At 38.7% G+C, this 16,208-nt stretch overlaps 1 protein-coding gene across 9 annotated transcripts in view; it reads left to right on the top strand.

Moving 5' to 3' along the window:
- Positions 1-16,208, top strand: part of Dgkb (diacylglycerol kinase beta) — a 600,883-nt gene that overhangs the window by 11,073 nt on the left and 573,602 nt on the right. For 5 of the 9 annotated variants that reach the window (XM_041658352.1, XM_041658358.1, XM_041658357.1 and 2 more), the window contains exon 2: positions 11,341-11,465. The exons of 2 other annotated variants lie outside the window; for them this stretch is intronic. The gene's annotated coding sequence lies outside the window, so the exon portion shown is untranslated. Of the gene's footprint in view, positions 1-11,337; positions 11,466-16,208 lie in introns of all 9 variants that reach the window. 2 more of the 9 variants (XM_041658353.1, XM_041658350.1) reach the window with 1 other exon arrangement.

Below are 16,208 nucleotides of genomic sequence, written 5' to 3'. Positions count from 1 at the left end.
TATCTTCCTGAAATGGAATAATTTTTAGTATAGCTCATATCCATGATAAGATGAGCATGAAGGAAATCAGTTAGAAGGGAGGGACGTTTCATGGTTATGGTATTGACTTTTTAAAACAAAGACACACAGATACTGTTTGTGTTTCACAAGGGGAAACATTCCCTGTAAATAAAAGGCCAGCATCGGGCATAATCAGGCATGCAAACTTGAAGGCGTTTTTGAAATTTTAATTTTTCCGCTAGACTTTTAATAAGTTAGAAATAGTCTGAAATTCTGAATGGTTAGAGAAGACACACAGTGTGATCTCTGCCAAGAGGGCACTATTGGAATAGATGATCATGAATTTACAGTTTTAAGTTTATTCAGTGGGCAACTCAGTTCAGCCACTCGGGAGGAGGCACAGAAAATGTGAGTGAGTTGATCTGTGCTGCTTTGTTCTATTTTTCTCTGAATTTACAATGTCCCACCTACCCTCCAGTGTCATGGTCACCTTCCTTGTTTTTACTTTCTGATTTGGAAATCTAAATGGCTGTGGTCTTTACCCACATCTCTTGCGGGCACAAGAAATGGTTAAACTGTAGAGACTGAGAAGCTGTTCGCTTGGGCAGACATGATCTCTGCACCGGCATTGCTCTTCATTGTGTGCTGATCTCTGTTCATCTGAGCACTCGGTTTTGGAGTCGGGAAAGAGAAGACAGTGTCCACTGTGTCCTTGCTTCCTTCCGCTTATCATCCAGACAAGACCCAGCACACAACTTCAATTTCTCTCTCCCAACATCTTCATTTCCTGTGCCCTTCTCCTTCCATTTTGCATTTGACCAAACCTCAACCGAGCATCCGAAAATTCTGCCTTTGCCTTTCACTTGGGTTATTGAATGCTGCCCCAAATCACGGAGCTGTGAAAACTGGGGTCCTAACAGATGTGGGGATCATTCTTCTCCCTTCAGTTCTTTTTATGGGCACCCACACTGTGTTTTCTTTTCCGTTCTCCCCTGCAGCACCTGAAAACCTGATAGCCCACACCTGAAGTTACTGCTTCACTGAAGCAAAACGTATTTTAACAGTGTTTTCTCTCTGCTATTTTTATTTTGCTTTTAACATTTGAGCATTAAATCTTATTATCACAGGAAAAATTGCTATTATTCACGTAGTTTATTCCTCTTTTCTACTTGGCACCATCTTCTCTGAGACTTTTCCTGCTTGCAGCATCTTTGCTGTATGGTTTCTCTTTCATTTGATTTGCCCTCCTACTGTCCTGCCAGTTTTTTAAAAATACAAAGAAAAAAACCAAAACAAAAAACTTCTTCAATGATTAGAAAAGTACATGGCACAAACTAGCCTTCTAACGAGTACTGAATTAAATGTTGTGTGAGTTTGGAGCTCCCTTTATTGGCAGTGATTAAATTGTTGTCTCCCTCTGTAGACCAGGCTGGCCTCGAACACACCGAGTGCTGGGATTAAAGGTGTGCACCACCACTGCCTGAAATTGTTATCTCTTAATTGTTGCTCTGGGGCCACAATATTTTTCCCCTTTTGTCTGCTTCTGAAAGCGTGTCACTTGAGTTTCTCACACTTGATACTTGTGTGTTGCTTGTTGTGGAGATCTGTGATCATACTGTTCACCTTTGAACAAATGAGATTAAACTGAATTTGAAAAAGTAGTGATTACAGCCTTATTTCAACACTTTTAATGACTTAAGTTAGATGTGGTCATTAAGTTAGGTATGTGTGGGTATGGATGCATGATGTGTGTGTGTGTGTGTGTGTGTGTGTGTGTGTATACATATGTACATGGGTACATGCACTTGTGTATACAAGTGTATGGAGACCAAGATGTCAAACTTGAGTCTGTGGCTAAGGAAAGGAGTCTACTCTGTGCTTTTGCAAGGTTTCCCGCTGGAACCTGGGCCTTAGAATAAGGCTACTCTGGCTGGTCAGTGACCCCTAAAGATTCTCAGTCATTTCCTCTTCAGTGCTGGGATTTTAAGTGTGTGCCACTGCCTCCTACTTGTATTTAGGGCTTCTGGGTGATCTAACTCAGGTCTTCTTGCTTATGAATAACACTTTATAGAATGTGCTGTCTCTAGACGTGTGTCTGTGTGTATTTGTGTGTGTATGTATGTGTGTGTGTGTGAGCACGCACCCACGCATTGTTCAGATTGTAAACTTGGGTATAATAATATTCTTCTGTGCCTAAATAATATAAATAAGGTTATCTGTGACCTAAAAAAATATAATTAGTCAATTTTTTTCTGGAATGCAGTATATTATTGCCCTCATTATTTCATCTGTGATATTTAAAGAATATAATTTTACAAGGTAATGAAAACTACATGGAATGCAAAAATTGCCACACTTCAATATCCTGTTAGATTTATCGTATGGTAAATTAGGATAAACTGATGTGAAGTGTGTGTATGTGTGTGTGTGTCTGTGTGTGTGTGTGTGTGTGTGTCTGTGTGTGTGTGCATATGTGTGTGTGCATATGTGTCTGTAACTTTTTCTGTATTTGCTTTTAGGTATTACTGAGAGAGGTAGGTAAATGCATTTTAGTATGATATTTATGCTATGCTAAAGAGAACAAGGATGAAAATATAATTTTAACCTTAGGTAAATGACTTCCTTGATAGATGAGTAAAAGATTTCTTTTAGTTTGATCTGGCCAGAATTCCCTGTGTCCTATGTTTTTCAGATTCCTCTAATTTGATTGTTTTCCACCCTACAAGTAGAATTTTACTTCCTTATTTTAGGACTCTTTTCTTTCCATTTCTGTTTTAGTTGCTAAGTGATTGAATATAAATGATTATTTGATTCCTTTGAGGACTTGTTTTCTTTTCCCCCTGAACAATGGATAAAATATTGCTATCCAAACATTGCCCAGGGAGTGCTTGTTCCTGGCTGGTGTGATGAGTAACCCAACTTTCTAAATTCAGCACCAGTGTGTTCACTGAGCTGGCTCTTCTGTCTCTTTCTGTGGGGGTGACAGGAGGCCATAGCCAGCCCCTCTACATGGAAACACTAGAAGTAAGATCAGGGTGTTTTTATTTAGAACAACAGAGTTCCCCAAAAGGAAAGGCTTCAGACATGACCTCCCATCTAGATGGCTCCAGACACTCCAACTGCCAAATTCTGCTCTGTGATGGCAAGGGGGATGCCCGCCTCTGTGTGGGAGCCTAGTAACACTGGACTCTGGAGACAACCTCTTGTGGAATAAGGCAAAGCCTCAGGCAGGATCTACTCACTTGTATTCTTAATCTTATGTTTATTCTTTGAAAGGATTATTTGGTAATTTACTAGTAAATTTGACGGAGTGCTAAACCAGCTGAGTCATGGACCTCATTCTTGTCAGTGCTAAAACCCAAATCAGCTTTCAGTTCTGACTGGTTTAGAGAGTCAATGTTAAGAATGCCTTTTCTGTACCAGATCACAGATTCGTTGTGAGACCAGTGAGCCAGAGGCTATGAGCAGTCCCTGGCCCTAGTTATCTGGTGTTCCTCTCTGCTACAGCTGTGCCCACTGAGGCACAAGCAATCTAATCTTGCTAATCTTTCCCAGATCATCATGACAGGAAACATGCCTCTGAATTGGCCCTCGTACACTTGTTTTTCTAAATTCCGTGGTTAAGTAAGAGGATCCACTCCACTGGCTACATGCAGGCAACTTTGAAGCTTAGTTTCAAATGTTCTGCCTTCAGTTTTCAGGGGAACGAGGACTTAGCAGCACAACTTGAAGAATCAACGCACATTCTCTTTAGATTCATCGGGTTTTTATCTTCATTCCACCTTCAAGTCCTATTAGGTCTATCAGTGATTTTTTTTTTCATTTCTTATTTTCCTTGAACTAACTCATCAGAAAGACTGACTTTATAGTTTGACTATAGCTGCTGAACAAAATGTAATGGATTATAAACAATGCTCTGCCCTTGCATATTTCACAGGCAAGGCTCCTTAGTCACACAGGGCTGGAAAAGGATCCCCTCAGATTTAAGACACTAAAAAAGAGGAGGGGACTTAATGGATGATATAGGAGATTCCAGCAGTAGTTTATACAAGTAAGAGAACAAACACCTTAGTAATTGCATTAGCTGTCTCATGATGACGTTGGGGTGTCTATTTTGTGTCTCCTACTCACTCTTCCATTAAATATAATCTACTGCCTTTATGTTAATGCTCTAAATACATTCGTAATTACTTAATTATCAAACATGCTTACATATTATCAATTCTTCTAACTCACTGTTTTTGGGTAACTTACTTCTTTTTGCCATTTTGAACTTCTTTGTTCTCGGTAAGCTTTTTTTATATTATGTTGCTGATATTGTTTTAGTAAAGCAGTCCAAAGTATTTAATAAAAAAATCTTGAAGCTGTGAAAAAATGATAAATAAACACATAAACAATTTGTCAGACTAAAGTTTCAGTTTAGTGAGTATGACGAACATTAATTATCTATAAACTAATTTAACAATGATTTTTTTAAACAAGTACATGCATGAGTATAAGTGTGGATATTCTTGCCAGATGTGTTGTTCAGGCCAGAGAAGAACTTGTCCAGTCTGCTCGCTCCTTCCATCTTTATTAGAGGGATTAAACGCAGTCAGCAGGTTGGAGAGGCAAGAGTCTTTACCCACTGTGCCAACTCACTAGGTCTCATAAAAGCATTCGGAAGATGCTCTCCCTGGCAGTGTTTGTTCTAAGCAACAGAAATTCTACTGAAATAGTATTCTTACAAATTTTGGTTTTCTTGGAAGAGATAGAAATTAAACATTAAGAATGTTATAAGATTTTATATACACCTTCAGTTACGTGGCTCTGCAATGTAGACTTGATAAGATAAAGAAAAAAGTAAAGAAGAAAACGTGAAGGAGGGTGAGTGTTATTTTAAATACGCTTTCTTCTGTACTTTTTCGAGCTAGTCTACAAACGACTTACATTGGAAATGCCTCTGAGATTTTAAGTGGTGGCATTGAATAAGCAGTAGGGTATAAGGCTAAATAAGGGGATTTGTCAAAAATAGAATTGCATGTAGGCCTGGGAGCTGGAGCAATCACACAGGAACAGGGCAGAAATAGAGGAGTTCAGTTCTGAGGCCACTGTAAGCTATCCCTAAATTAGTTAATTATATGTGTGTTTATGATGTATCTATGGTGTGTGTCAGTGTGCACAGGCATGATATGTGTTAGAGACCAGAAAATGGCTATGAGACATGGTTCAAACTCTATGCTGCTTGGATCTTTCTATTGATTCTGACTTGATGTTGCGTACTCTAGGCGAGCTGGCCCACGGACTTCTGGGCAATTTCCTGGCCCAGCTCCTGTCTTGCCATAGAAGAACTGAAATTACACACATGCACCAATATGTCAGCTTTTTACATTGGCTCAAAGGATCAAACACATATTGCAGACTTTTGTTGCAACTGCTCTTACTGATTGAGCCATCTGCAAGATCTTTTCACAATAGAAAAGAGGCGGAGATGTGAAAGGAAGGTGAAAAGGAAGAAAGGAAGAAAAAGCACGAGGACCCACCACCATCGATGCCAAGTCATGTTCAAAAAGGAAAACTGGGAGAATTTGTAGTTTGCTGCTTAGAAGACAAACAAATGGCTGTGGGTCGGCCATGGCGCAGGCAAAAAACTAGTCTTTACTGACCCAAAAGGACTGTTTCAGTGCCACAGTGAAATAACCAGTTGACAGAAACATTAATTCTCAATGATTAGGACTCAAGTGGAGAAAACACAAATAGGATAACCAGATAAGTAACATAGAAAGCATGCTGGAAATGTCCCCCTATAGCTACTACTTGATCTGGTCCAGAGAGTTTAAAGACTAGGAGGTAAACATAAAGTGAGCTCTGAAGATATGCCGACACGTGATAGCTAGGGAAAAATGAATAGAGAAGTGTAAAAGGAGGTTAGTGCAAGGCAAATTTGAGAGCTGAGGGGAGCCCATACTGGCTGGAGCAGACAGTTGCCGTCATAAGAGTAGGTGGGTGGTGGGTGTCAGGTATGCAAAGCTACATTGACTTTGACCTTAGAGCATCATGTATGATTGAGGAATTAGGAGTCTTTCTGATGTGGCGAGGTCATGCAGACTTGAGATGACACCGGCCTCTGTGAGCAGAGGGACCTCTAGGTGAGCCATATGGGAGCTGGAGACAGCGAGCCATCTCTGTGTTTAAGGGGAGTGATTACTTCTGTCTGGATTTCAGGAAAATCTGGGAAACAGAAGGATACAAAGTAGTGAAGTTTATGAAGTGCAGTTTGACAGGGCTTACAACAGTGAGCATGTGCGTGTGTGCATGTACGTGTGTGTATGTGTGTGTATGTGCATGAGCATGCCTGGGCACATGCTCAAGTGCACTGCAGAGGCCAGAAGACTTCACCTTTACTCCTTTCTACCTTATTCCTTGATGACAGCGTCCCTCACTAAACCTGGAACCTCACTTGTGATCTGCTTGTCTTCAATCCCTTGGTCCCTGGTCCCAGTGTTGGATTTGGAGGTATCCAAGGAGTGCTGGGAATTTGACCTCAGATCCTCATTCTTTCTGTGCTTTCTGTGCATTTCTTAGCCACTGAGCAATCTTTTCAGCTTCATTGTTTGTTCTAATTTTTATGAAGCTAACGGATTTAATTTAAATATCTCCGAGAGACTTCTTAGCTCTTTCTAGACTGGTCCTGCTGCTAAGCATTGACTCAGAACTAAGATGATTAGGTCCCTCCAATTTCTTTTCCCAGTATGAAGGTACCACTCACCTAGCAACGCCTGCTCTTCCTGCATGCTCCCAGTCTCCAGAGTGCCTGACTCACATTCTGTCACTTGATTTTTCCTTTCTCTTCTCTGGCCCCTTTCTTTTCACTTTGATCCAGTCATGGACAATTTTAGACACTAATTTTCCTCAAGTGTGCTCTTAAATTCTACACTCTTCATTTCTAGCAGCCACATTTGCAAACCCTTCTTTGCCTGATCCTTCTTTTTCTATTCTTAGTTCATCTTTCCAATAGGAGATTCTATTTTCTCTCTTCCCACTAAACAAACTGCGTCGTCACTTTGGCCTGACATTTGGACAAATTAAGACATCCTTTCCCTGTGGGTTTCCATTCACCTTGTCACAGCTGGCAGCACAGTGCCCCCCTCCCCCCTGCAAAAAGAAAATCCAGCATCAGTGCTTGCTGATTGTATGACTTAGGTTGACTTATTCAATGAGCATGTTCTCATTTTCATGTGATATTAGGTAGAGCGATGCATTTATTGTGGCATTTTTAAGCCTAAACTCATAGACCTGTTTCCAAGTGCTACCTGGAATGACGCTGGTGTGAGTGGGTGTGTTTTCTGGTACTGTTCTGGTAGCCTCCCACTATTCCCCATCCACGCAAACGGGTCTACTTGACTACCTGCTGAGCACACCGGATAGTTCTGTCTCCCACTCTTCCCCATCCGCGCACACGGGTCTACTTGACTATATACTGCGTATACCTGATAGTTCTGCCTCTTTACTTTCCTTCTCTTTGTATTCTACTGCTGAGGAGCAGTTCCATTTTTGGACGACTTTCCTCACAACACAGCCTCTTCCATCTAAATTCTTTTCTGTTTCCAGGAATAGCTCTTCTCTCCCTCTCTCTCTCTTTCTTTCTCTCTCTCTCTCTCTCTCTCTCTCTCTCTCTTTCTCTCTCTCTCTCTCTCTCCCTCCTTCAGAAAAGATTTTTTGTTAACGTTTTCCACCCCCAAATCTAGATGCTGCTGTTGTAGTTTGATGCCTGTTGGCATATGGTTTATCAGTTCCATAATAAACGTTAGTGTGCCTGCAGTGCTCACTGGTCCCGGAGTTCCCTGAGTAGAAGAGATGCTCTATGTAGTAGCAGTTATTCATGGTTGAGAATGGTGATTGCCTGACAGCTGAGTGCTCCTTCCCACACCTGCAGCTACTCTTTCCCTTCCCACACAGATAGGTTTGGATTCTACTTTGGTCAAGGGATATCAAGTGACCTGAACTACATCTTTCTTAGCGACAGGTCCTTTCAGGATAGGATTCTTCCACACTGAAGAGGGCTGAAGGTTTTTGTACTGGGCTCCCTGAAACTCCTAAGGGTTTTCTTACTAAGTCTTTTTGTCTCAAATGTCACTGATTTTCTGTTCCATGTCCTTGTGTTTTTTTTTTCCTCTCAATTTTCCATAATTACAAGAAAGCGTTTTAGGACAGGTGGTGAACTACCGGCTTCATACTGTTCTGTGCAGAGATACTCAATAATTGAATTCTTTAAAATGGCACAGAGAGGAATATTTAATATCTTTTCTGTTTTCTGCCTAATTTCCTCTAGTCTGAGTTCTCCTGAACAATGGCCTTAAGGGCATGAACTGCCTTTTTTCCCAAGGTTGTTCTGAAAGCATGAATCCGGATTCATCCTCATTTTATTCATGGCTATTCTCGATAATTTACAGATCCTGAGATGAGGGTTTATTTTTCCCCTCTGAAAGTTTCGAGATGTTATTGTCCGGATTTGGAGAATGTGCTTCAGGAGCAGGGTGATGAATTGAGTGCTGCCTCAGAAAAAGTCAGGCTGTCACAGAACCTATTTATCTCCGTCCAGGAAGCAGGGCAGCCTAAGCACAGATCTTTTAAGAAGCCGAGTGAGAAGTTCTACGGTAAGGGAGGTCAGCGTGACATGGCTTTCTGTTTATTCATGGCTTATTGACTCCCTGGGGATAAAGAACACGCTGAAGTCCATGGCCATCCAAGCACAAGCTTTGCTTCTTCCTTTGCTAGTGTGGTTATCAGAAAAGATGGATAATTCTGCGGGTCTTAATGGGACGTAAGAATCTGATGTGCTGTCCACAGAAGGCAATGATAGGATCTGTCATAACATTACTGGTATGTAGAACAGATAAGCAATCTTTTCTCTTAAGCCAGGTACTGAGTGCAAAAGAGATTGGGCAGAGTCAGAAAGTGGGAATGAGAAATATGTTTCTTATAAAGCATCTTAAATTGGGATTACAATCGAAACATTCCACTCTAACAATATCTTCCCCCAAGAAAACCTGTTTTTATGCTCCTAATAAGACATTTAATTTTCATGTGCTGAGGTGCTGGGCATGAAACCCCAGGCTGTAGGCCTGTCAGGTGAGGGGTACACCACTGAGCTACATTCCTGGCTATCTTCCACTTAATCCTTCCACTCTTCATAAATTGTCAGGGCTGGTAAGATACCTCAGCAGGGGCTTGCCACCAAAGCTGCTGATCTGAGTGAGCCCCTGAACACAGGCATTACAAGGAGAGAACTGCTTCCTGTAAGATGTCCTGTGACCTCTTCCATGAGGACTGAGGTATGCACATCCTGCTTCTCCACAACCCCCACAGACATAAAAACTAAATACATTTGAGAAATAAAAAACTTCAGCCATTATCATTCAACCAGATCAGATACATAAGGTCCATATTTTATGTGCAATATAAAAAAAGGAATTTAAAATAGAAATATTCCCTTTTATCCAAGCCTGCTCTACCAACATCCTCTTATAACTGCTATTTTGAGAGGAAGATTTAGTCCTTCCGTAGAATATAAATCTTTAGAGAATATGAGTCTGTAGAGAATATGAATCTTTTCAGAGCCTCATCAGTCATTCATCCTCACTCTTTCTCCATCTCTCTCAAGACTGAGAATGATATCCACATTCTATTTATTCAACTATACTTCTCTCTCTAAGAAGTCACACAACTTGAGATCATCAAAATCTCTTGCTTGGGACACGCCCAGTTATGTAGATTTCAAAGAGCATCTGGTGAAGGAGTCAGAAAGCTGCTTGATTCGAGGTTGATGCCACTCCCCATATGGTGAAAGAGTGGGGACAAAGCTTGCAAACTGTCCTCTGACTTGGACATGGGCCCTGTGGCTGCTGTGTGCCCACCCCATATGTCCCCAGCCCTAAATCTAAATACAAAAGAAAACCTGCATTTCAAATATATAAGATAAATTCAGTTCACTGGGAAATTGGGTTCTTTTTTCCCCTCCCCTACTCATTTAATAAAATAAGGTATCAATCAGTCAGCAAAGATTAACATTAAATTAGAATGTGTGAGTTTAAGTTTTAGGAAACAGAGTCAAATTGGCCACAAGACATAGGAGTGGTGAATGTAACACAAGGGAGTGGATTCTGAACTTTGAACAATGTAGAACACACACACACACACTATACACATAACCCGGGAGTTATTTGATTTTCTTTTAGAAATAAATCATTTACAATTCTCTCAGAAAATGATTGACATCTTTTTCATGTTCACTTTTCTACCAGTTAACCCACTCCTCCATCAGACTTTGGCACAAGAGATCAATAGTAATTTAGAAGTGGGTCAGGATCCATATCCCTAGAATATGGGAACATCTCCGGGCAGTATCTGCTGTTCAGCAGCCAGTACTAGACGGAAGTCACACCCAGAGATCCACTGGCCTGTTTTCAAACTCTAATAAATGTCTATGATTTTCTTGTTTGTACACTGAGCTGCCTGTCTACTCTCTAGAAACTGCAAGAACTTTATTTTGACAGGTTTTTCATTGAATAGTTGAAATTATTCTTATGCTTATTTTTTGATTTAAATTTTCTTTCATAAAATATATTTTGATTATATCTCCGCTTTCATCAAAACCTGTTACATCCATACCTATCCAACTCTGTCTTTGCTTTCTTTCTCCCTCTCTTAAACACACACACACACACAATGGAAATCAAAATAGAAACAAATAAACAAAAAGATCTCTAAGATTAAAAACATATCAGAATTAAAAAAACCCACCAAACTATGGAGTCCATTTTGCTTTGGTCAACCAATTCACACACACACAAAAGATACAGGCTAACAGATTAAATTAGAAATCAGGATCCATCTTTCTGCTGCACCCAAAATACATACCCCACAATCAACGACATATATTGCATTAGGGTAAAGGATAGAAAAGGGTATTCCAAAAAAAATGAGATCAAGCAAGCAGGGATAGCTATTTTAATCTCTGAGAAAAAAAAGACTTCAAACAAAGATGAATCTGAAGAGAGAGGGAAAGAAACCTCATACCCATTAAAGGAAAAATCAATCAAGAGAATGTTATAATTCTGTTCACCCACCAATTTCAAGTGTGCTGAAGTTCATAAAAGAAACACTATTAAGCTAAAATGACATATTAACCCTCACACAGAAATAGTGTGACTTCAATACAGTGTTGCTAATAGAAAGATTATCCAGACAAAAGTAAGCAGAGAAACACTTGAGTTAAAAAATGACATCAATCAAACCAACCTTATGGACATCTATAGAACATTGTAAACAATTGCTAAAAATAGCTTTTCTTCTCAGCAGCTCATGGAACTTTCTCCAAAATCAGCCACATATTAGGACACAAAGCAAGTCTTAAGAGTTATAAGAAAATTGAAGTGACGGCCTGATCTGAGCACCAAAGATTGAAGCTCGATGTCAACAATCAGGTAACCAGCCATGTATAAGGCTCATTATAAGATGCAGCTCTTTCTGGAAATTTCTTTCGCAAGATGAACTCTCAAGAGGATTCATAGAAACATAAATATTGAAACAGAAACAAACAAGACTGGTGACTTACGCAACTGGGAATTATCAAGTAATATGAAGGCTCTTGGCATTTTCTCTAGAAATGTTTTACTCTTATGAATGTGTGTGTGTGTGTGTGTGTGTGTGTGTGTGTGTACCAATGTGTTGGCACACAACTCCCACGGCACATATAGGGAGGTCAGAGGACAACTTGCAAGAGCTGACTCTCTCCTTCCACCACTTATGTCCTAGAGACCAAGCTCAAGTCATCAGGATTTGTGGCAAGTGACTTTAACCATCAGCCATATCAGTGACCAAAGAATCTGAATTATTTACACGATAAAGTAGATAATTATTCATCAAATGAAATTGCAGAAAAATTGAATCCTTTTGTACGAGAAAGCAAGGATCAGATGTACAGCCAGCTTGCATTATTATTTTGAGTGCCTTGTGAGTTATTTCATCTGTAAGGATTTCAACTCAACATATAAATGTTTTATACAGTGTGAGTATTTCAGTAGAATTAATTTACTGTTGAGAAAAATTGGATATTATACTTGAATTTCTTTCCAACTATAGGCACCATTAATATAGACATTTTATTTCATAAAATAATAGTTGCCCAGTTTTTTGACACACATACGTGACATCATTGGACGAATGTTTAAGTTTTATATATTACTTATTACAGATATTGAAAAAAGTGCCAGTATGACTAAAGCATATCAAATATACAAATATTTACATAAGACATACAAATTTACGAGATTCTAACATGCTAAGACATAAAATATTTAAAGCGCTTGAAAGAAAAAAGTAAATGCTCAAGTATGGGGACAATATCTCATATGAAGTGATGTAAACAAGGAGAAATCTAGCTCTACCATGCAATACCTACTTTACTATATCCGTTTCCGGATGCAGAATACATTTCATGTCATGTTATTTCAATAGATAAGCTTTGTCAAACAACATAGACATGCCAGCCAAATAGAGAAGAGACTCTACATTTTAGCTGATGGATATTTTAAAAAAATATTAACACAGAACATTTTTATTTGCAATTCTTTAGGAATAACGAAAAATACCATCACTCACAGTGGTGGGCTATCATTTCATATGCACTACTGTTTTGTTGAAACAGTATATCCAGAATGTGCGTGGCATTTTTTTTCTGTCTGGTAATGTGAGGCCACTGGATTTTAATTTATTATCATCAAATAACTGATTGGACTTTAAAGCACAAAGCTATAATGATTTACAGCATTTAAACTAGAATCAAGTTGGTTTTGCCAGGTAATAGAATTGTGTGGGCTCTTTTGACTGGCATCCCTTTACTAGCCCATGTGAGATTCATTGGTTCAATAACAGGGAATCAAATGTAGTTTATAAAATATTTTAATAGATCACACCATGAAAATCATGAATATCTGCTAATAGAACATTTTATGCCCCAAGAAGGACTAGTGCTTAAAGATGTTCTAGCAACCTAAGAATACTTCAGCACAATACAGAGGTTGGTGACTGAAAGGCTTTGAGGGCTAAGGGGTGGACATCAGAGCCTTTACAAGTGAGATTAATAAAAAGTAAATGATTTTACTCTATATCCCATTTATGAAAAAAGGCAATAAAGACAAAAGGTAGAAATGGAAATTTGGGGCAGTTTGAGTTGTTATTAGCATGGCTTTTTTTCTTGCAAATTTCAGATTTACACAGTTTTTTGACTGTCTTTATTTGTGTATACCCATTGCTATTTTATCAACAATTTATTATTTCCCTTCCTGTTTTGGGGTAATCACAAGTTTCAAGTTAGTTAGAATGAAAATCTATTGCCATTCTCTACAAATTTTGTTACAAATACAAATTCTGTTTTGAACAGAGACTCACATAAAAATATTATGATGGAAAATATACAAAATGGAAATTAGCCCCTAAAAGCTAGGAGTTTGATTTAATTTTTCCCAAGGATGATTTAATCCTACAAGCAATATTTCCAAAAGCCTCAAGAGAATGTTGTCAGGAGAACTCTGCACTATGGAGAATCATTTAATCATTTCCTAGGAAAGCTTTAAATTGTACAGCGAGCCTGGCGAATAAACATATGTGTTAAGCATCTGCTACGAGCTTGGTTCTCTGGGAACTTGTCAAAACAAAGCATACATATACATTATAAACTACTACCATGCAAATCAGACAAGCCATGTACAGCAGCAATGGCAGTGTGAAGTTAGTGTGACTGCCCAGAGAATTGGAAAAGGAAATTGCACTTAAAATAAGACAGTAGAATTGTTCAAATTCCAAATTATAGCTGGCTATCACATAAGCCTCCTTGGAATATGACACACAGTTCTGAAACTTCCTTAGCAGTTTTAGCTAGCAAAGAACTTTAAAATTAACTTTGGTCTCGTTGATTCTTTATATGTGAGTATATTAGCCTAAAACTAACAAATTTATTTGTAAGTATTTTTGTAGTCCTAAGTACAGTTCTTTGCACATAAAATAGAAAAGGGAAATTGCAAACACTGATGAGTTCTTTTCTAAACATGAAATTTGATGACTATTGTATGGTTAAATGGAACGCAGTGCATGAAAATGTAATTCTGAATAAAGTTAGAGACTGAACTGGACATCTCCTGTGATCATATTGATGACTACCCCAATTGCCATCAGAAAGACTTATCAAGTCACTGATGGAAACATGCAGCTCCACAGCCAAATAGTAGGTCAAGCTTGGGAAACCCTGCTAAAGACAGGGGAGGAAAGACTGTAGGAGCCAGAGAAGTCAAAGACACCACAAGAAAACCTATAAAAACAACTAACCTAGCTCATAGGAACTCAGAGAATCTAAACTAGCAAGCATGGAGCCTTCATGGGACTGACCTAGAACCTCTACATATATGTGGCAGTTGTATAGTTTCATCTACTTGTGTGATTCCTAGCAATGGGAACAGAGGCTGTCCTAATGCTTTGGTTGGTTCTTGGGATCCTACCTCATCCTGGATTCTCTTGTTCAGCCTTACTGCAAGGGGATGTGCTTAGTCTTTTCAAAACTTAAGACGCCACCATATGTTGGGCCCCATTGGAGGCCTGCTCCTCTTTCTTAACAGAACCTGAAGAGGAGTGGATTCAGGGAGGGCAGTGGGGAGCTTGGGAAAGGAATGGGAGGAGAGGGTGGAGGGAAACCTGAAAACAGCATGTAAAATAATTAAACAAAAATTAAAAGAATAAAATATATTTAGGTTTATAAATTGTGATTTATTTTCCTTGAAAATTTACAAATATTTCTACTGCAAATCCAATAGGCTCAGTGGACTAACAATTGTGCAAAAACTTTGTGTACTGTTTGAGGAGACAACTAGAAAGTCATGTCATTTAAAGACAATAAGGTGAATGATATGGCCTTAATATCATTTAGAAAAATGAAAAAAAAATGGGAAGGCAAGGAAATTCTGTTTATTTGAACTGGAAGCATTCTGCGTGAAATATCAAACTAACACTAAGTAGGTGCAGCTAGGCAGGAAGCATTGAGATCTGAGACCTGGGAAGGTAAACAGTTAAAGAGAGTTGATTGAATTCAAGTTTCACTTGCCTGAGCCAAACTAAGGCCAAAGTAGTTATATAACATTTATTATTTACTCAACAGATGCTTCTGGTATATTAGCAGGAAAAAGTTCTTATTTACCCTTACCTGACCTCTTCAAAGGACTCATGTGAATTGAACATACTTGGCATGCAGGAAAAAAAATGAATTCATATGATTTCAAAAGATGTTTGCTTTCAACTGTTAACCAACTGGGGTGATGGTGGTTTTAATTATTTCATGTTATTTACTTTAATCAACTAATAAATAAGTGAATAAATTTGAATATATAAGTTATATTAAATGCTATTTGACAGTATAATTTTTATTTGACCAATCATGGCAGATTAATATGATTCATATAGGTAGTATGTGGACACCTATGAACTGAGAAAGTCATGATGATTTCTATCAAAAATTCTAGATTTTAATCTCTGATCAGACATAAAAAGCAATCCTTCTCTTTTGAAAACAGGAGATAGTGTTTGACCATCTAGAAGGATGCTATAGAAGGCTCTACTCAGGCAGTTACCAGACGATCTGTTTATGCTTGGGTTAGCAAACAAGGGAGGCAGTGCCCATTTATCTGCTCACTTTCCACTTAGTAAATAAAACTTTTTGAGGTTTTGTGCTGTGTTGAAAAATAGTCAAGGGTCTTGAGTGGTCTTTCTTCACATCTTTACTGATTCTCACTGCACATAACATATCTATGACAAATAGTGTTCAAGTTTACTGTACATGAAGCTTGTAGAGGTAACTTAATTTTTCATATTTGCACCCCTTTATATGATGTCAATCAAGTCATTGTTACAATATGTTTTTTATTTTATTTTCCCATCTCCCCCTTAACCCAATACTATCCACTCCTGTCCACACCTGATCTCAGTCTACCCATACACTCTATTCTATCTCCCTCTTACAGGGAGATTCATGTATCCCCAAGGACCCCATCTCTTTACCTAACCTGAGGGTCAATGGATTGTAGCCTGTTTATAATATACTTAATGGCTCATACCCACATATAAGTGAATACATATGAAATTTGTCTCTCTGGGTCTGGGTTATTTCATTCATGATGATTTTC

Source organism: Microtus oregoni, unplaced genomic scaffold (assembly GCF_018167655.1).
Source record: "Microtus oregoni isolate MIOR12 unplaced genomic scaffold, Mior012 000009F_ref0000495, whole genome shotgun sequence".
NCBI lineage: Eukaryota > Metazoa > Chordata > Mammalia > Rodentia > Cricetidae > Microtus > Microtus oregoni.
The sequence above is the reverse complement of the archived record's forward strand: the minus strand, read 5'-3'. Positions and strand labels throughout refer to the sequence as shown.